At 49.3% G+C, this 21,887-nt stretch overlaps 1 long non-coding RNA gene across 8 annotated transcripts; it reads left to right on the top strand.

The window, feature by feature from the left end:
* The first annotated feature begins 2,848 nt into the window (after positions 1-2,848).
* Positions 2,849-12,983, top strand: LOC107522295 (uncharacterized). Of its 8 annotated transcripts, XR_009545568.1 has the most exons (4): positions 2,849-7,160; positions 7,569-7,659; positions 8,150-8,276; positions 10,275-12,983. It is a non-coding gene; the product is annotated as an uncharacterized LOC107522295 (long non-coding RNA). The 8 variants fall into 8 exon arrangements; XR_001601431.2 differs by having other exon boundaries at positions 2,849-5,142; positions 6,612-8,276; XR_009545567.1 differs by having other exon boundaries at positions 7,569-8,276.
* The last annotated feature ends 8,904 nt before the right edge of the window (positions 12,984-21,887 follow it).

Raw genomic sequence — 21,887 nt, 5'->3', positions numbered from 1 at the left:
GTTTTTACACAGAAACGAGACTGTACACGCTGTCTGACAGCTCTTTGCACTGACTACACGGTGACGCGCCTGTCACTTGAAGCGTCTCTGAGAGCAGTGGCATCAGGCTCCGCTGGGGGCCACCACTAATTTCAAAATCACCCTGTGGAATGCCATCTGAGTCCCTTCCCAGCTGTTTGTCCTTGCAGGCGGTGGCCCACCTCCCAAGCCTCATCACACCGCCTCTTGTCTTCGGCGTGCAGGCTACGTGTGAAGCGTGCCTGCGTCAGAGGACTCAAAGACTCAAAACTTGAGGTTCCTGCTGCTGAGTCACCAGGGAGGGGTGTCCTCAGTGAGCGCTCTCGATGGTGGAACACGCCTGGCTGTGCCCAGGACGCTGTTATGCTAGAATCCCCTGCTCCTCCGGAGGCCTGGGCCTGACTGGGTGTCAGAGCCGCGGCTGTGTGGCTTCCCACGTGACCGCTTGTTTCTTACTGGCTGGTTCTTAAAATTTCATGTTAGGAAATATCAGTCGTCGTTATATCTGGTACAGATATTTCCCCCAGTTTTAGACTGCATGTTCCCTTTCTTTGTGTTTCAGATAAAAGTTCCCGTTTTTCCCCCCACCGCCACCGGTTCTTTTGTCACTCTTGGTACCTCAGTATTTGGCTTTACACTTAGGACACTCCACCCCCCCCCCCCAGAATGGACAGACAGGAGTTTTCTTGTGGCCCAGAGACTTGTGACCTAACTGGAGCTAGTTGAGCACTGTGCAATGGGGGTGCTTGTCACACAGCACTTCTCTCCTTGGGACCGTTTCCTCCTTGGCCCCATCCCCACCCCCACCCCATTACTCGTTTTCCCAATTCTCCCAACGCTGGTGGCTGAGGCATATTACCACAAGTATTGGCACAAGCTCTAACCTGGTCTGACATTTTATTTCATTTCCACTCTCCTGGATCCCAGAGTCCACAAGTGCGTTGAATGTGATGTTTTGTTTTACCAGAGCACTGTTCAGCTCCGACTGATTGTAGTGTGGGCAATTGAACCTGGGACTTTGGAGCCTCAGGAATCAGAATCTCTTTGCAGAACCATTATGCTATCTACCCCTGCCCTTGGATGTGACTCTTTTCTTTTTAAAATATGTCTGTTTGTTTATTTAGAGAGTGGACAGGGTGAGATGAGGGCACAGCTCGGCTCTGGCATAAGGTGGTGCTGGGGATCAAACCTGTGGCCTCAGGCAGGAACGTCCTGTGCTCTAGCGGGCTGAGTTCTCTCCCCAGCCCTGGACATGCCTTTCTCTCTGGGTTGCTCATTCCGGGACGGGCTCTGGAGAATACTCTGACGGGGTGTGTGTGTGTTTCTGTGCGGTGTGGGCTTGCTGGGAGGGTCCAGGGCCCCGACAAAGATCATGAACAACAAAGAACAGTCGCTTTACCTCACCGCAGCGTGCCTGTGCTAGGATGTCTCGTCTCTCAAGATAATAACCTTCTAGACGGGGCAGCCGTCAGCCCCTGCGATGTGCTGTGTGTGTTCCCGGAGTGGCACCGCCTGGCCACAGGGCCTCCCGTTGGCACAGGGGCACATTCTCTCCCGGAAGCCTGCGCCATCTCTCCGGAGTATCTGCTACGGGGGGCTCACGACAGGGGCTTTCAGTCTCATCTGTAGAAGCTTACTTTAAATCAAGGCGCGGTGCACATAACACAGAATCCAGCTGTCGGTACTGCTTTCTGAGCTCGTAATCGATGGCGCTGAGTGTATTCACAGCCTGGGTGGCCCACACTCAGCAGGCAGACCCAGGGGTCGTGCCGAGTCCCTCTCTCCCCTTCTCAGAAGCTGCCGCACTGCTTTTCCTTGATGGAGGCACCGTTCCCCAGGCCCAGCCTCAAACTCTTCTTCCTTTCACCAACGGGGTGCTGCTTCTGTTCCTTTTCCCTAGCAGTCACGTTGAGGGAGAGGAGGCAGGCGAGAGCGCTTCGTGGTTTGGAAGTGCTTCTCCTTCAGGAGCATCTTCTCCTCACCCGCTTGCCACGTGTGTATCTTCTTTTCAGAGACACGGCGAGGCCCTGTCCGTCCTTCTGTGAGGCCGAGTTGTTGCCTGTACCTTCTGCCCATGAATCCCTTGTCCCTTGTCCCATATACGACGTCCCGTTTTCTCCCCTCTGTGGGGTGCCTCTGCCCTCTGCTGTGTCTTTTCGCGTCCACACGTCTCCGCTCTTGACATGGTACAACTGATGTGGTTAGCCTTTTTTTATAATTTATTTATTTGGTTATTTATTTTACCAGCGCACTGTTCAGCTCTGGCTTAGGGTGGTGCGGGGGATTGAACCTGGGACGTTGGCGCCTCAGGCATGAGAGTCTGTTTGCATAACCGTTATGCTATCTACCCTCCGCCCATGGTATACCTTTCTGACCTCTCTTTGGTGCCATGTCCAAGAAATTGTTACAAACCCGCTGTAACCGGAATCTCTCGTGGCCTCAGCAGCCGACTTACCCTCTGCCATTTCCCACTCACTGGGGCAGCTGTGCCCTGACTGTCAGGATGACCGTTCCCTCTTCTATAGCCGAGAAGGTCAGCGTGTGCTTGCCAGTGACAGATGCCTCTTGTTGGAAACAAGCGTCGTATGCACAGGACTTTAAAAAGGCGTCTAGGGGTTGGGCGGTGGCTCAGGGGGTTACGGGCGGGTGACGCAAAGCACAAGGGCCGTCGTGAGGATCCCAGTTCGAGGTCCTGGCTCCCCATCTACAAGGGAGTCACTTCATGAGCAGTGAAGCAGGTCTGCAGGTGTCTGTCTTTCTCTCCCCCTCTCTGTCTTCCCCTCCTCTCTCCATTTCTCTCTGTCTTATCCAACAACAGTAATAGCAACAACAATAATAACAACAACGATAAACAACAAGGGCAACAAAAGGGGGAAAATGGCCTCCAGGAGCAGTGGATTCATAGTACAGGCACTGAGCTCCAGCAATAACTCTGGAGGAAAAAAAAGAGAAAAAGGCGTCTAACGGGTGAAGGTAATGCTTGCTGGTTTTGCCTGTGAGTGCTTTGTCTTTAGCGGCTGTGCTTGTATGGGTCCCACTGTTAAGGTCGAGACTTCTCGGCATTTCAGGAGTTCCAAATCCAGCTTTGGAGTGGACTTATGTTCGATGTTTACAATGGCAAAATTGAAATATCAAACACTTTTGATAAGCACCTCTCTAAAAACAGTATCCTTGGTCTCTAAAGAGCAGACAGAGAACTGAGTATTAACTTGTGGTTACCGCTCTGGTAGGTTTAGCCTCTAGCTAAACACTCTTCATGGATCAGTAGTTGCTTCTAATCAAATGCAATGAGTGTGAATTCACTGTTTTGTTTAAAAATCTAGTAATTGGAGTCTGTGCCGCCCCTTCTAAGGCAGGACTGTTCGAGACCACAGAGCTGGTCTGTGGCTCTTGTATAACATGTCGTTTGATTGGATTCCTTGATGTTGCTGAATAATGTGGGAAACATTTAGAGAAGTTGAGAAACTTCGTAAGTTGGCTTCTCAGCCAGTATTTGCTCCCCCCCCACCCGCCAAAGTTGTTATACTGAATCCTCCATTTTTTATTGACACGTTTATTTTCCTTTGTTTTCCTTTCCTGTAGTTTTTTTAAAGGTCTTACCTTGCATGCTCTTTTTAAAATAATTTCATCTGAGAGTCAGGCGGTACCGCAGCGGGTTAAGCGCATGTGGGACAAAGTGCAAGGACCCGCATAAGGATCCCGGTTCGAGCCCCCAGCTCCCCACCTTCCGGGGAGTCGCTTCACAGGTGGTGAAGCAGGTCTGCAGGTGTCTGTCTTTCTCTCCCCCTTTCTGTCTTCCCCCCTTTCTCCATTTCTCTCTGTCCTATCCAACAACAACGATGACATCAATAACAACAGTAACTACAACAACAATGCAAAACAACAAGGGCAACAAAAGGGAAAATAAGTAAATATTTTAAAAATTATTTAAAAAAATAATAATCTCATCCTAGCTGGTTTTCACTTTATGGAAAAGCTGGCATATCATGTGGATCTGTCTCAGGGGGTCCGGGGCCGGGCCTGTCCCTGGTGACAGCTCAGGGCCATTGGGTGATAGCGCGTGTGGACCCGCCCACCTTCCCAGAAGCTTCTCCTGTCAGTGTAGTCGGGTCACCAGCCACCCGTGCTTTCTCCACACACAGAAGGAAAGCCTGACCGGGGGCCCAGCGCTGCCCGCCCCGACGCCCCTTCCCGCGACCTGTGCTCACGGATTCGTAGCTGTATCACACACTTATGCTCCCACCAGAGAGACAGCTTTCTCTTTTCATTTTTTTTTCTTTTTTTTTTTTAAATTTATTTTTTTTATGGGTAGTTTTTTTTTTTTTTCTTCATGGGTAGTTTTCACAGCGTAATCTAGTTGATGTTATTTAAGGAGTTAGTAACATCTTGGGGAGTAGGGTGGGGTGGGGGAGTAACTAAATTATTCCTTGACAGAATTATTGGAACTCTAGAATCTGATATTTTTGTCCCTATTTGTTAAATTTATTATTTCTTCCTTTTTGTTGCCCTTGTTGTTTTATTGTAGTTATGACTGATGTCGTTGTTGTTGGAAGCTTTCTCTTTTCATTTTGACTGAAGTGGGAACATGCTCCTGTGCTGCCTGTTGCTACTGACTCGTTTTGCTCTCTGGTGAGAGGTGCCCACACGTGCCGGCAGTGCCCTGGGTCCGTCCACCGCTCCTCCTGTGCCAGAATCCTGGTGCTGACAGACATTTCCAGCATGCCTGGTCCTGCGCGATGGCCCTCACCCCTCGGGCACTCAGGGGGTCCTGCGGTCGACGAGGGTGACGTTCTAAACATACTGGAACCCCTCACCCCCCCAGCCCACACTTTTGTCCGGTCTCAGGGCTGCTCTTGAAGTCCTCGTTTGCCAGCCTGAGGAGTGAAAGCAGCATTTAGGGGCAGAGTCGTTTTGCATTTCAACCCACCTGTGCCTCTCCTGATTTTAGGAACTTGGTCTATTTTAAGGAAATCAACTCTTCCTCATCCGTCCTACACATACCTTCCTGTTTGCTCTGTAAGTTTTGTGATAAGAATTTTAAATATGCTCAGCGATCAAATGCTTCATGACTCTGGGTCTCCTGAACTTCTGGAAGACGAACGGCTCACAATGACTTTCTGTTAGGTCCTATATCTTGTCCCACTTCCGTTCCGGCTCTATTTTTATTTGGCTATTGAATCTGTCCGCACTTTATTTGGGTGTAATAAGTGACGTGGGGACCATTAGCATCTTGTCCCAATACCACTTACCCTGATCGATATCCTTCCTCACCTGTGGAAGGTGAGGCCGTCTCCGTGCTCTGTGCTTCACTGCATCATGATAAGGAGAACCCTTCCCATTCTCTGCTTTTCCAGAACTTTCCTGGCCACATCCCTGTCCTCGGTGCCGTCTTGTGGTGGAAGGACGAGGACCACCTTTCCTGACCGTGTCTAACTTGACTGCACTGTGGGAAAGCTGTGCTCACCTCTGGGCCCCACACGGCCCGCTGGTGGCTGGCTGGCTTCCAGGCTGTGACCAAGTGATGCTTTGACTCAGGCTGCCAGGCGTCCCTCTTAAGGACGGCCTGGCCTCATCCTTCGTGTGTTTTTGTTATTTATTTATTTATGGTATTACCTTTGCTGAGTGAGCTGGTCTTTTTTTTATTTTATTTCTTTATTGGGGGATTAATGGTTTACAGTTGACAGGAAAACACAAAGGTAGGTTTGTACATGTGTAACATTCCCACATAACAGTACAACCCCCACGAGGTCCTCCTCTGCCATCCTGTTCCAGGACCTGAACTCTCCCCACCACCCCAGAGTCTTTTACTTTGGTGCAGTACACCAACTCCAGTCCAAGTTCTGTGTTTTTGTTTAAATTTGCACCTCTGATCCTGTCACTGAACGTCCGATTCTGGTTGGCTGAGCTGCGGATATGTTCTGTACTTCCCTCCCAGACTCAGCCCTTGAAGGGAGGGAGGCCCCGGCAGCTGTCACTGCAAACACACCTTTGCCTTTTGAAGGTCTGTGTGGTCTCTTGCCGCTGGTTTTAAGTCCCGCCATCAAATCTGTTTATTTATTATTATTAATTATGGGCTTGGACTTTGGGCCATGTTTCCGATTCCTTGGTGGGTCTATTTGTGACATGTAACTTTACAGTCCTTCTAGAAGTTGTTTCAGTGGATATTGTGAGGTAAGAATCTAATATTGTTCGTTTGAAATGACTGACCAATTTTCCCGGCATCACTGCTCAATCTCTACCCTCGATGGGTTTAAAATGACCCCGTTAACAGTGGACTAAAGACTGTCATGTATTTGAGCCTCCTCAGGAATGTTCTAGTCTCTTGCACTGATCTTTCCACTTGTCGTACCAAACGTTCTCACCATTTTTTTTTTGTTCTCACCATTTTATATCACTTTATAGTGGTACAGGCTAGTGCAGACCCCGTTCTTTTCAGTATCACCTTACTGAGGGAATATTGATTTGTAGGGCTGTTATTGTTGTTTCAACATAATTCTCTCTCTTTTCTGAGTGTTCAGATTCCATTGTGATTTAGATTTGCAGTGCCGTTGTACTACCTGTATAAATGTATATTTTTCTTTTTTGGTGTTCAGATTTGCAGTGAAGTTGCATTACACGCAGGAAGATATGATACCGAGACTCCCCATTTGGGAACTGGCCGCTGTGTCCATTCAGAACAGCACAAGTTTTCATGTCCTTCGGGAATTTTAGTCTGCTCCTGTACAAGTGGAGTGCACTTACGACGTCCGGTCCTCAAGGTGTTATATTCTGTGTCATGACTAGGTCTGTTTTTTTGTTTTGTTTTGTTTTAACCAGAGCACTGTTCAGCTCTGGTTTATGGTGGTGCGGGGGATTGAACCTGGGACTTTGGAACCTCAGGCATGAGAGTCAGTTTGCATAACCATTATGCTATCTACCCTCCACTCTCTTTTATTTATTTATTTTTTAATTTTATTTATTTATTCCCTCTTGTTGCCCTCGTTGTTTTATTGTTGTTGTAGTTATTATTGTTGTTGTTATTGATGTTGTCATTGTTGGATAGGACAGAGAGAAATGGAGAGAGGAGGAGAGGACAGAGAGGGGGAGAGAAAGATAGACACCTGCAGACCTGTTTCACTGCCTGTGAAGAGACTCCCCTGCAGGTAGGGAGCCAGGGGCTCGAACCAGGATCCTTAATGCTGACCCTTGCACTTTGCACCACCTGTGCTTAACCCACTGTGCCCGACTCCCTGCACTAGGTCTGTTTTTCTAAGTCTTCTGAGTGTGGTAGTGTGTGGTAAGACCCACTAATAAACATATAAAGGCTTCATTTGTTTGTTTGTTTGTTTGTTTTACCAGAGAACTAAAAAAAATATTTTATTTATTTTTGAGAGAGATGCAGAGAGAGAAAGAAACACCAGAGCACTGATCAGCTCTGGCTTATGGTGGTGCGGGGAATTGAACCTGGGACTTTGGAGCCTCAGGCTTGAGAGTGTCTTTCCATAACCTTTACGTTGTCTGCCCGCCCTAGAGGCTTCACTTGGTAACTAACATGCGCCCTTTATTTTCAGGACTGACCAGAAGGCCATATGGCATGTTGGCTGACAGTTCAGATTCTAAAGTCAGATGACCCTGCTCTCCAGCTGGACCTTGCCTCTCATGGTATCTATCTGACCGCCTCTCTGCCTCAGTTTTCCGATTTGTCAGAAGGGGTACCATACTGTTTACTAAGAGACAGGAGGGGAGTTGATGAGATGAGGCCGTTCTCTCCGACACGCTCACTCGGAGCTCGCAGTAGCCATGAGGCTGGTCCCGTCTCCGGGCCTGTCCCCTCCTGTCCCCTTGGCGCCGTCCCTGACAGCTGGGGTGTTAGGCTCAGGCTCCTTCTGCACCTGCAGAGAACTGGCCAGCCAGGGGAGGGGACGTGGGTCGGGCTGGGCCTGGGCAGCACAGACACCTCAGCAGAAGGGGTGCCGGCCTGTTGGTGGGCAAGCTGGGGTGACAGGCCTGTCTACATGTTGAGTCCTCACACTTGGGTATTAAATAATATTAAAAATAATGGGTATTTTTGAATTGCTGGTTTAACATTTATTCTGATAAAGTTTCCTTTTAAAATAAGTTTATTTTTCCTTTCTAAAATGGGATGATCTAGTGGTCCAGGAGGTGGCGCAGTGGATAAAAGCACTGGATTCTCAACCATGAGGTCCCGAGTTCACTCCCTGGCTGCACGTGTACCAGAGTGATGGCTGGTTCTTTCTCTCCTCCCATCTTTCTCATGAGTAAATAAATAAATAAATTCTTTTTTAAAAATGGGACGATCTTTAGCACCCTATCAACTCCCTGCCTTTACAGTGTACAGACCAGCAGATCTTAGGATGCAGACTTTGGGGAGTCGGGCGGTAGCACAGCGGGTTAAGCGCAGGTGGCGCAAAGCACAAGGACCCGCGTAAGGATGCGGACGTTGTTGTTCAGCCGTCACACTGTTTCCAGACAGAAGCTCTCTCCTCATAGAACTGTAAGTCATCACCCTCTCCCCCATTTCTGGGAACATTTGTTGTCATCCTGTCTCTGCATTCGTATATTCTAGGCAACTAAATGGGATCAGACATGTTTGTGTCTGTTTCGTTTCACCGAACGATATTTCAGGATTCACCTGTATTGTAGTATGTCATGGTATTTCATTCCTTTCCACCGCTGAGTAATATTCCACTGGGCAGCTGTATTGAATTATCTTTATCTAGTCAATACTTGGCCATCTGGGTGGTTTGTTTTTGCTTTGGTGTGTAACACTTCTGTGGACATTTCTGCATGATTTTTGTGTGAATATATGTTTTAAATCCCCTTGGTGAGTACCTCGGTGTGTAATGAAGCACTTGAGGAATCGTCACGCTGCCTTCCCATGCTACTGGGCCAGTTTGCGCGACTCCGTTTCTCCACACTCTGCCGACACTGTTTGTATTTAGTAAAGACAGAGCTAGGAGGGGAGAGAGAGAGACCCAGACATCATCCTAGCACATCACTCTGGGGATCAAACTTGGTAACTCATGCTTGAGAGTCCAATGCTTTATCCACCATGCCTCCCGATCGTGCTGGTTCTCTGCTCATAGCCACCCTGACGGGTGTGGTTTTGGTTTGCATTTCTCTGATTACTAGTGACGTCAACTGCCTTTTCATGTGCTTGTCAATCGTGTATATGTTTTCTTTATGTTTTTAAAGATTTGCTTATTTGTTTCTTTTTAATTTCCTTATTGGGGAATTCATGTTTTACATTCGACAATCAATACAATAGTTTGTACATGCATAACATTTCCCAGTTTTCCACATAACAATACAACCCCCACTAGGTCCTCTGTCATCCTTGGATCAGTATTCTCCACACCACCCCAGAGTCTTTTACTTTGGTGCGATACGCCAATTCCAGTTCAGGTTCTACTTGTGTTTTCCTTTCTGATCTTGTTTTTCAACTTCTGCCTGAGAGTGAGATCATCCCATATTCATCCTTCTGTTTCTGACTTATTCCACTTAACATGAATTTTTCAAGGTCCATCCAAGATCGGCTGAAGACGGTGAAGTCACCATTTTTTACAGCTGAGTAGTATTCCATTGTGTATATAGACCACAACTTGCTCAGCCACTCATCTGTTGTTGGACACTTGGGTTGCTTCCAGGTTTTGGCTATTACCAATTGTGCTGCCAAGAACATAAGTGTACACGGATCTTTTTGGATGGGTGTGATTTGCTTATTTGTTAAGGAGAGAGAGAGAATCAGAGCAAACTTGGGACCCCACGCTTGCAAGTTCAAGTCTCTAACCTACTGCACTGCCCCCCCCCCCCGGCTGCTGTATTTCCGGCTGCTGTATTTCCTTTACATATTCAGCTGTTCTGATCCGGGGCTTGTTTTTGAACTGGGTATCGACCTTTTTGTCACTGGCTGGTGACTGCCTCAGAGATTCTGCCTCCCAGGCCCTGACTAGAGAGAGGGTCTGCCTCCCGTTCTGTGGGTTATGGCTCCACTTTGCTAGTGTCCTTTGACATCAAGTTGACATGTTAAAGTGCTTGAACTTACAGGGTGAAGATTGGACTGACTGTTCTTAGGTATGACCCCCCCCCCCAGAATATCAGGGTTCTGTGTGAACAGTCAGGCTTGGATGGCATCCCCTGGGGACAGTGTTTGGGGACAGAGAAGAGAGGTGGCCTTCAACGTGGGAATCATTGCTATGGTGTGTGTCCTCGGTGTGGTGTCACTGACAGATGTGCAGGGCCATTTGTCATTACAGGGAGCGGGAGTTCTTGTCCTGTGTCCTCTGTGCACCATAGAGGTTGAACCTGTTAAAACAGGTGTTCCTGCGTCTCCTGAGATGACTGTCCCGATTCCTCTCCTTTCAGCTTCTGATGAGGAACTATGTCAAGAGAAGGTTGGTTGGTTTGTTTTTTAGTGGAGAAAACTTTTCTCAGTCATATTACTGGAGGGTTCATGGTTCACTGCCCAGTTGGTGACAGCTGGGTACAAGTGTCTGCAGGACATTTCCTGCACCAGAGTCCCACATCCCTCTACCTCCCCCTCCCTCCTCAGTCTTGTTTTTCGTGCAATACAACACCATCAGAAGAGTAGCAATGACTGTTTTCCCTTTTTTTAAATTTCTTTATTGGGGAATTAATTGTTTACAGTTGACAGTGAAATACAGTAGTTTGTAGTAGTTTGACAGTAAAATACAGTAGCAAAATACAGTAGTTTGTACATGCATAACATTTCCACGTAACAATACAGTCCCCACTAGGTCCTCCTCTGCCATCATGCGCTTTTCCCAAAGAACTTTTAATGTTGACTTCATTGAGGTAACGTCAATGCACGGAGCTGTACGTTTCAGGGGTCCAGTTTTACCCTCTTGGTCATGTGTGTTACCACCGCACACCCCCACCCTTCTGGCCCCTTCCCCACCACCTTGGTGTCCTCTGCTTTGTGGCTAGTATCTAAGGGGATGTTCCCACAAACCAGAGAGGTCGCCTGGTCTTTGTCCCTCTCCTGACCTGTTGCCCTCAGCTGCTCCAGCTCAGAGCAGAGGGTGAGGTCTCATCTCTCCTGAGTCTTCCACTGTGTATTGACCACCACAGCTTCTGAGCCCGCTCTTCCCTCCCCGGGCAGATCCTGACGGTTTAACCAGTGCTTCAGTGGGCAGGCGTGCAGCTAGCTTCTCAGAGAAGTGGTTTTGAATCTAGACCAGGCTGGACTTCAAACTCAGGGTCTCTCTGTCAGACGCTGACCTGACACAGTTTCTTTTATTATTTTATGATACAGAGAGAGGGAGGGACAGAGAGAGAAGAGAAGAAGCGAGAGAGAGAGGCAGGCAGAGGAGGAAGCAAACCACCGCTCAGTCGCTCAGTTGTCCATGGAGCTCCACTCTGGTTTGTCTTGGTTGCTGGGGTTCAAGTCCAGGGCCTCCTCAGGCATGTAGGCAGTGGCTGTACTGCTGAGCCACCTGCCTGGCCCTGGCTTCCTGTTGAAGCTCAGTGACACACGTTATGATGACACTGAAATGTTTACAGACCTGGGTGCTTCACCCACTGCAAGCTCCTGGGTTACAAAGCTGCTGCTTCTTTGAAAATGTTCGGTTTCTTCCTGAAGTACTGGACTCATCAATATTTCCCTTTCTCTTTCTTTTTCTCTTTCTTTTATACTTATATTTTTATTTATTTTTTTTTCTTTTTCTCTTTCTTAATATTTATTGATGATACAGACAAGGAGCCACTCTGGTTGAGCCCTCTGGGCTTCCCCATCCCACCTGTCACTAACTGCTGAATGAAGTCTCTCCTTTCCAGAGTGTGTTCTGACTCCCCCATGTCTGAGGCCTTTCAGGCAGAGCTTTGCTCCGTTAGGTCGGGACTAGGTGGCCGATCTGCTGAAAGAAGTAAGTGTCCTCCTCCTCCTGCGGTGTGTCGGGGTCCCAGCTAAGGGGAGGATGGGGAGCAGGAGGCTCAGCGAGTGTCCTCTCCCTGGAGATGCTGAGGCAGAGCCTGCAGGTCTGGCTTCCCAGAACTTGGAGGGGGTGTCCATGTGTGAAGTGGGGCCAGCTTAATCTGGACTTGGACCCAGGTTCCGCCCCTCAAGCCTCAGTTTCTTGCCTGGCCTTGCTAGGAAGGGCTTCTGAGCCTCCCAGCCTGCAGGAAGGGACCCAGACCCCCCTCCACAGGACCAGCTGTGGCCCAGGGGTGGCACCGCCCGTGCTGGGAGCAACAGTGCCCAGAGGGCCTTGGGTCCAGGGTGGGCCTCCTGCACCTTCTGCTGCTGGGGCCCTGTGAAGGAGCCACGTGGCGCCTACAGCCCTCTCCCCGCGGGGCCAGCTGAGCTGAGGGCCCAGGGCTCCGGCTTCTCACCTCATGCCAAGTTCACAGCCGTGGCTGGGGAGCATCAAAGCTGACATGACCCAGAGGCGGGAAGATGCAGACCAGGCAGGTGAGGCCCACGCAGCCGGGGACAGCAGACCTAAGGACCGTTAGCGCCTGGACTAGGCCCAAATGTGGGAAATTCCTCCCAGTTCTCAGACTCTCTGTTCCAGTGGGAAAATTCTCCAATTCTTGCCTTTAATTCTCCATGTCACATGTACAGAGCTGATTCAAACCACGAAGAAAATATAAAGGAAAAATCCCCCCGCCTTGCTTCCACCCCGGTACTTTGACCCAAAGCAGCCTCTCGAATGTCTTTCTGCAAATTTCTATTCACACAAAAGTGTGTGTCTGCTGGTGGTGCTGGAACAGGCAGGACCTTCCCTGCCACTGGTGGCCCCACTGCTGGGCTCCGCTCAGTGACAACCCCAGGATGCCCCAGGGCAGGGGGACGCCATCCCCTCGCCGTCCAGGGAAGAGCACTGGCCGTCGAGGGAGGAGTGCTGCCGCCGCAGGTGTTTCTTTTCCTGGAGGAGCTCATGGCTGCCTCCAGGTTTTGCTTTTCACCTCTGAATCTGTGACAAAGTGAGCCGGAAAAAGCAAAACGCGCTGGTGTGGGCACGCCTGGCACTGCTGGGCCGGGGTTCGAGTCCCCGCGGCGTCGTTGCTGCTAGCTCCTTCTGCAGACCCTCCCTCCCTGGTCTCCACAGCCGGTCCCCCTGGAGGGGCATTGGATGGGGAGCCCTCCCAGGAGCCCCCTGTTCTGTTCCTTCCCCACCTGCAGGGCGACCCTCACCAAGAGGTGCTGGGACACATCAGACCAGCCTGAGGGAGGGGAGGTCCTGAACAACAAGACAGAGGGGCTTCCTGGGGTGCATCCCACTCTTCCACCCACAGGGAACAGTGACCCCCAGGGGTCTCCTCTGCTCAAACTCAAACTCAAGTCATATTGAGGGTACAGGCCATGGGGGGTGGGGGACCAGACTGCCACATAGGAGACACACACACACACACAAACACCAAACTGGCGCTACCTGAGGGAAGCAAAGCCTGTGGCAGCAGGATCTGGTCAGGAGGACAGAAAGCCTGTCAGCCATGTAGAATGCTGAGTCAGGTCTCCTGAAGAAAAGTGGTGACCCCATCACATATGTGGGGTCCCTCAGTCCCACAGCAAGTTCTTTTACCACCACTTTTTCAGATAGATGATGGATGGATGGATGGATGGATGGATGGATGGATGGATGGATGGATGCCAAAGCACTGGAGCTTCCTCTGGTGCCATAGCATCTGCTTTGTGGTGCTGGGGCTTGAAGTTAGGTTGTATGCATGCTAAGGCACATATCCTACCTGATGAAGTCTCTCTCCAGACACCTTAGCAAGTCTTGGTGACAGAAAATTGGGCCCCCTGGTGGGTGCACTGGGTTAAGCACACATAGTACAAAGTGCAAGGACCCCGGGTCAAGTCCCCGGTTCCCCAGCTGCGGCTCACTTCACAACCCGCTAAGAAGGTCTGCAGGTGTCTGTCTCTCCCCCTTCAGCTTCTCTTCCTCTCTCGATTTCTCTCAGTCCTACTCAATTAAAAAAATAATAATAAAGGAGGGAGTCGGGCCGTGGCTCTGCGGGTTAAGCACAGGTGGCACAAAGCGCAAGGACTGGCATAAGGATCCCGGTTCGAGCCCCCGGCTCCCCACCTGCAGGGGAGTCCCTTCACGGGCGGTGAAGCAGGTCTGCAGGTGTCTGTCTTTCTCTCCCCTTCTCTGTCTTCCATTTCTTTCTGTCCTATCTAACAACAATGATATCAATAACAACAACAATAAAAAAACAAGAGCAACAAAAGGGAAAATATATAAATATATAATAAAAGAATTAAAAATAAAATAAAGGGAAAAAAACGGTCTCTAGGAGCAGTGGATTTGTAGTGCAGGCACCGAGCCCCACTGATAACCCTGGAGGCAAAAAAAGAAAAAGAAGCAAGGGTCCCCCAACAGTACCACATACACACATAAGGTCCTGGGCTCATTCCCAATGCCATTAAAAAGATAGACAAGCAGGTGTCTGTCTTTCTTTCCCCCCCCCTCTGTCTTCCCCTCCTCTCTCCATTTCTCTGTCCTATCCAACAATGACAACATCAATAACAACAACAACAATAAAACAACAAGGGCAACAAAAAGGAATAAATAATTAATTATTTTAAAAAAAGATAGACAAGATGGGCAAGGGAGATAGCATAATGGTTATGTAGAGATAGTCTCATACCTGAGGCTCTGAACTCCCAGGTTTAATCCCCTGCACCACCATAAACCAGAGCTGAGTAGTGCTGTGGTGCTCTGGTAAAAAAAAAAAAAAAGACAAGCTGGGTAAGGGAGATCGCATAATGTTCTGCAAAGACTCATGCCTGAGGCTCTAAGGTCCCAAGTTCAGTCCCCCACACCACCATAAGCCAGAGCTGTGCTGTGCTCTGGTAAAAAGAAATAAACAGGTCGGGGAAAATATATTCCTTAAAGTGAAAGTGTACAACTGTCTACAGTGACTCAGTAAGTGCGGCAAGCAAGTACAAAGACGTCAAAAGACACCGCCGCACAGCACTCACCAAAGTTTCTTTCTGTTTTTGCTTTATTGGGGGAGTAATGTTTTCCATTTGACAGTGAATACAGTTTGCACATGCATCACATTTCCCAGTTTTCCACATAACAATACAACCCCACTAGGTCCTCTGTCAGCCTTTTCGAGAACTTGTAAGCTCCCCGCCACCCAGCCCAGAGTCTTTGACTTTGGTGCGATACACCGACTCCAGTCCAGGTTCTGCTTAGCGTTTCCTCTTCTGGTCTTGTTTTTCAACTTCTGCCTGAGAGTGAGTTATCCCATATTCATCCTTCTGTTTCTGACTTATTTCACTTAACATGATTTCTTCAAGCTCCATCCAAGATGGGCTGAAAACAGTGAAATCACTAATTTAAAAAAAAAAAATTTTAATTAATTTTATTTTTGAGAGAGATGCAGAGAGAGAGACACACACACACAGAGAGAGAGAGAAACACCAGAGCACTGATCAGCTCTAGCTTATGATGGGGCAGGGGATTGAACCTGGGATTTAGGAGCCTCAGGCATGAGAGTCTGTTTGCATAACCATTATGCTGTCTCCCCCACCCACCAATTTTTTTTTGCCTCCAGGGTTATTGCCGGGGCTCCGTGCCTGCACCACGAATTCACTGCTCCTGGAGACCATTTTTTCCCTTTTTGTTGCCCTTGTTGTTGTAGCCTTGTTGTGGTTATTATTGTTATTGTTGATGTCATTTGTTGTTGGATAGGACAGAGAGAAATGGAGAGAGGAGGGGAAGACAGAGAGGGGGAGAGAAAGACAGACAGACACCTGCAGACCTGCTTCACCACCTGTGAAGTGACTCCCCTGCAGGTGGGGAGCCGGGGGCTCGAACCGGGATCCTTACACTGGACCTTGCGCTTATCGCCACATGCGCTTAACCCACTAAGCAACCACCCTACTCTTTTTTTTTTTTTTTTTTTAACCAGAGCACTATGGTGGTGCAGGGGATTGAACCTGGGACTTGAAGGAGCCTCAGGTATGAGAGTCAGTTTGCATAACCATTATGCTATCTACCCCCACCCTAAATCACTATTTTTAATAGCTGAGTAGTATTTTATTATGTATATACCAGAGCACTGCTCAGCTCTAGCTTCTGGTGGTGCAGAGGATCGAACCTGTGACTTTGGAGCCACAGGCATGAGAGTCTCTTTGCATAACCATTATGCTATCTATCCCTGCCCATTAGTCAAATATTTTCTACCTAGACCTAGATACCCCCCTAACCTACTTCCTATTTCACTTCCCTCAATCACTTCAAGGCTAACCTTGTCAACAAAGCAGGGATAAACGCTGGGAAATGGCAAGAGACTGGCACACTTTCATGATGCCCCTTTTGGTCATTACCAGGCCACCCCATCATCTGGAGCCTTCGTCAGGGAATTCTGGGATTCCCATATAGATATGATGGGTCTGCACCTCTAACAGGTCCCTCTCTCCACCATCACTGGTCATCTCCATCAGGAACAACGTCGTAAAGCTTCTTGAGGGCCTCTCCAGAACCTTGCCTTCAATGTAGAATAACAGTGGTAGAAACTGCCCCACTAACAAGTAGAACCTGAAAGGGAATTGGCGGGTTGCACCAAAGTAAAAGACTCTGGGGTGGGTGGTGGGGAGAATACAGGTCCATGAAGGATGATAAATGACATAGTGGGGGTTGTATTGTTAAATGGGAAACTGGGGAATGTTATGCATGTACAAACTATTGTATTTACTGTTGAATGTAAAACATTAATTGCCCAATAAAGAAATAAATTTAAAAAAAAAAGAAACTGCCCCACTCTGAAGGGAGGCTGGGTCCTCCCAGTATGTTTACTCTGCCACTCGAGGAAGATGGGTTCTGAAATGAGCGCAGCCTAGAATGTTCCCAGCTGTGGCCATGGACTGTGAGCTCAGACTGAAGGGGATGCAGAGGTTACCCCAGGCTCCTGTGCTAAGTATGGAGAGACATGGGGATTGAACCTGGGACCTCAGAGCCTCAGGCAGAACCATAATGCTGTCTCTCCAGCCTGGGGTGAGCTGTTTTGCCAGCCTGGTTGTTTTGTTTGTTTGTTTTACATTGATAGCGAACCTGGGCAGGGAGAGATAGCATAGTGGTTATGCAAAGATGCTTTTTATGCAAAAGACTCTCATGCCAGAGGCTCCAAAGTCCCAAGTTCAATCACCCCACCGCCACCACCACCATAAGCCAAAGCTGAGCAGTACTCTGGTAAAAATAATGATAGAGGACTAGAGCATCACTCTGACACCTGCTGGGGTCAAACTCGGGACCTCATGCCTGAGAGTCCAGTGCTTTGCCCCCCCTCCACCGCCGGCCAAGCCAGCCAGTTCCTGTTCCTGGGCAGCATCAGGAACTGGGGCCCCGCATGGAGTTCCCTCTACTGCAAAGCCTCCGCCCCAGCCCCGGCTTTTTGGTGTGGGGCAGGAGCAGGAGCAGAGAGGATGCAGGGTCCTGCCCCATGCAGGGTCTCCTGCAGCAACGTGGACACGGAGAAAAGCACAGCCGCAGGCCGGCCTCACTCGGGGGCCAGAAGCAGGAGTCCTGACCTGCCTGGAATTCCTCGCTGAGGACCCTCCTGTCTGTGTCTCAGTGGCCTCGGGGGGCCACGTCCCCTGCTCTGCCAGGCTGACTTGCAGAGGCCAAGAGTGAAGGACCCGCTGCACCACTGCCGCCCCTAGGGGGCAGTGTGCTCTCACCCTAACCTGACCTGGGGCTCAGCCTGCCAGGCCTGCTGAGCCGCCCAGGGCGAGCCCTCCAGCCTCTCCCCTCCCAAGGTCCTGACCCTGGGCTCCAGCAGTTTCCAGTGGCTTCCAGCAGGTTCTAGGGACCAGTGCTGCCTTTTCACTCACACACACACACACACTCAGGTCACACTTATTTTTGCACGTGGTCAGCTCCCTGGAAGAAGAAGCTTAACTCATTCCAAAAGCAAGGTCCAGAAATTCCCCAAGAAAGGCAGAGGATGTGATCCGGGAGGTGGCACAATGGATAAAGCACCGGACTCTTGAGCATGAGGTCCTGAGTTCAATTCCCGGCAGCAGATGTACCAGAGTGATGTCTGGTTCTTTCTCTATCTCTCTTTCTCATTAATAAATAAGTAAATAAAATATTTTTTAAAAAAAGAAAGGCAGAGGAGCAGCCTGGGGAAACACAGTAGCTGCCTGGAGGGACTGTTGATGATGATGATGTCGCTGTCAGACAGGACAGAGAAATGAAGAGAGGAGGGGAAGACAGAGAGGGCGGTAGCGCAGCGGGTTAAGTGCACGAGGGGCCAAGCACAAGGACCGACGTAAGGATCCTGGTTCGAGCCCCCGGCTCCCCACCTGCAGGGGGGTCGCTTCACAGGCAGTGAAGCAGGTCTGCAGGTGTCTGTCTTTCTCGCCCCCCCCCCCCGTCTTCCCTTCCGCTCTCCATTTCTCACTGTCCTACCCAACAATGACGACATCAGTAACGATAATTAATAACTACAATAAAACAAGGGCAACAAAAGGGAATCAATAAATAAATATATATATATATATATATATATATATATATATATATATATATGGAAAAAAAGAAAGGGAAGGGAGGGGAGAGGTGGGGAGTGAAGGGAGTCGCTCTGCGTGCTTGTACACCCAGCCACGCACATGTCACCAAGATTGAGGACCCAGGTGTGAACCCCCATCCTCTGCCTGCAGGGAAGAAGCTTCACTAGCTAGCGGTGAAACAGGTCTGCAGGTCTCTCTCCCCCTTCTCCTCCTCTCTCATCTTCTCTCTGTCCTATCAAATAAAAAAAGGGGGTGGATGATAGCTACCAGGAACAGTGGATTGGATTTACTGTGCAGGCTCCAAGCCTCAGCAATAATCCTGGTGGCAAAATAAATAGTAAAATTTAAAAATAAATAAATAAATGGAAAACGAAAGAAGAAAACCAGGAAAGAAAAAAGAGAGACCAAGAGTTCTAAAATAGTGGCTTGAGTTTCCTGGGAGCCACAAAAAAGGGAACAGAATTGGGGGTCAGGCAGTAGCGCAGCGGGTTAAGCGCACGTGGCGCAAAGCACAAGGACCCGCATAAGGATCCTGGTTCAAGACCCCGGCTCCCCACCTTCAGAGGAGTCGCTTACAGGCAATGAAGTAGGTCTGCAGGTGTCTATCTTTCTCTCCTCCTCTGTCTTCCCCTCCTCTCTCCATTTCTCTCTGTCCTAACAATGACGACATCAATAACAAATACAATAATAACTACAACAACAATGAAAAACAACAAGGGCAACAAAAGGGAAAATAAATAAATATTTAAAAATTTTTAAAATAAGAAAGAAAGGAAGGAAGAAAGGCAAGCCCCTCAGGAGAAGCAAACTGCCCACAGGTAACGTGGACACAGAAGCAGTCTTGGCCGCCCACCTGGAAGAGGTAGAGCCGCAGATCCCAGGACTTGCCTGTGTGGTCCAGAGTTTGACCCCAGGCACTGCATGTGCCAGAGTACTGCTTGGATCCAGCCATAGATGGATGAGTCTGTGCAGGGAGTGTGAAGACTGCACTGTTCTGGGGGCACCCTTTTCTTCATTTGTGTCTGGTAGAGAGCAAGGGGGAGAGACAGAGAGAGGGAGAGATACCACGGCGCTGCAGCGTCCCTGGGTGTTACAAGGCACTTCCCTGTGGTGTGGGGTTTGCCCCGAGCTGGGAATGCACTCTACCAGGGGAGCTACCTTCTTTCTAGTCCTAGAAGTCACACACACAGCAAATACAGAAAAAGGTCTGGGGAGACAGCATAGTGATTGTACAGAAGTCTTCTGTGTTTGAGGTTCCTGAGGTCCCAGGTTCAATGCTCAGTACCACCTCAAGTCAGAGCTGAGCAGGGCTCTAAGGAGGAGAGGTAGGGGAGGGGCCCAGGTGGTGGCTCGCCCAGTTAGGTGCACATGTCACAGCGCTCAAGGACCTGGCCCCCACCTGCAAGGGGAAAGCTTCCTGAGTGGTGAAGCAGGGCTGCAGGTATCTCCTTTCCTCTCTCCCTCTCTATCTTCCTTCCCTCTCAATTTAGCTTTTTCTCTCCAATAAATTAAATAATCAAGAAAAGAGAGATAAAGGGAAAATATAAGGACATATTTATTTATTTATTTGGCTCCAAGGTTATCCCTGGGGCTTGGTGCCTGCACTATGAATCCACTGCTCCTGGAGGCCATTTTTTCCCTTTTGTTGCCACTGTTGTTGTTATTGCTGTCATTGCTGTTGGATAGGACAGAGAGGAATCAACAGAGGGAAGACAAAGATAGATTCCTGCAGACCTGCTTCACCACCTGTGAAGCAACTCCCCCTGCAGGTGAGGTGCCAGAGGCCGGAACCTGGATCCTTATGCCGGTCCTGCGCTTAGCACAACGTGCGCTTAGCGGCTAACACTGCGCCACCGCCTGGCCTCCAAGAACATATTTCTATGAGTGCATGTTGGCCTTTGGTTTGGATCTCTGGCATTTTCTGTGTCTTTCCTTTTCTCCTCTTCTCCTTCTTTTCCTTCTCCCTTTTTAACCGGAGCACCGCTCAGCTCTGGCTTATGGTGGAGTGGGGAATTGAACCTGGGACTTTAGATCCTCAGGCATGAGAGTCTTTTTGCATAAACATTATGCTATGCTAAGAACATATTTCCAATTAAAAAAAAAAAGTCAGGCAGTGGTGTACCAAGTTGAACAGACACATTACAATGCACAAGGGCATGGGTTCAAGCCCCCGGTCCCCACCTATGGGGGGGAAGTTTCATGAGTAGTGAAGCAGGGCTGCAGGTGTCTCTCTCTTTCTCTTTCCATCTCCCCTTCCCCTCTCAATTTCTGTCTGTCCTATCAAGTAAATGAATATTTATTAAAAAAAAAAAAAGAAATAGAAAAGTATGATTTTAAAATGTTTTCAAGTTAGAAAAGAAAGGGGGTCAGGGAGGTGGCTTCACAGCAGGAAACACATCTTGCCCCTGTGAGGCCCTCACTTTGATCCCTGGCTTCAGGTAAAATGGCCAAGAGGCCAGCTCTGCTCTCTAATTAAAGAGAAATAGTTGCACAATAAGACATTCCTCAGACAGGTCCCTCTGGTGAATGGGGTAGCTGCTGAAAGCACCTGTCCCAGCCAGGGGCCAGGGAGGACTCCATTCACGGCCTGGGCTCCGCTGACAGGGAAACAGGAGGACCCCAAACCAAAGGGGCGACAGCAGGCCCCCCTGTAGCACCTTGCTGTCCTCAGCTGGCTGGCTTACCTTGTTTGTTAAACTGGATGTTTTCAACACCATCAAGAAAACAAAGAAAGAGGAGGTTGGTCCCCACCTGCAGGGAAAAAGCTTTGTGAGTGGTGAAGCAGTGCTGTAGGTGTCTCTCTCCCTCCGTCTTCCCCCCTTTCTTCTCGATTTCTGGCTGTCTCTATCCCATAAATAAAGATAGTAAAAAAAAAGAGAGAGAGAGAGAGAGAAGGAATGGGGTGAGGCCTGACCTGGCTGGAGCGCTTAGATCTAATCATCTGTTCACAGCCAGCTCAGGAGACAGAGGCTGTGTGGCCAGCAATGGAAAATCCCATGGCAGACGCAGAGACCCTGCCATAGAACACACAGAACCGGGGGTTGGGCGGTGGCGCAATGGGTTAAGCACACGTGGCGCAAAGCGCAGGGACCGGCATAAGGATCCCGGTTCGAGCCCCCGGCTCCCCACCTGCAGGGGAGTCGCTTCACAGGCGGTGAAGCAGGTCTGCAGGTGTCTGTCTTTCTCTCCCCCTCTCTCTGTCTTCCCCTCCTCTCTCCATTTCTCTCTGTTCTATCCAACAACAAAGCAACGTCAACGATGGCAATAATAACCGCAACGAGGCTGCAACAACTAGGGCAACAAAAAAGGGGAAAAAATGGCCTCCAGGAGCGGTGGATTCATGGTGCTGGAAAACCCTGGAGGAAAAAAAAAGAAAAGA

This window comes from Erinaceus europaeus, chromosome 17 (genome assembly GCF_950295315.1).
Source record: "Erinaceus europaeus chromosome 17, mEriEur2.1, whole genome shotgun sequence".
Taxonomy (NCBI): domain Eukaryota; kingdom Metazoa; phylum Chordata; class Mammalia; order Eulipotyphla; family Erinaceidae; genus Erinaceus; species Erinaceus europaeus.
Note: the sequence above shows the minus strand (reverse complement) of the source record. Positions and strands in the feature narration are given on the sequence as shown.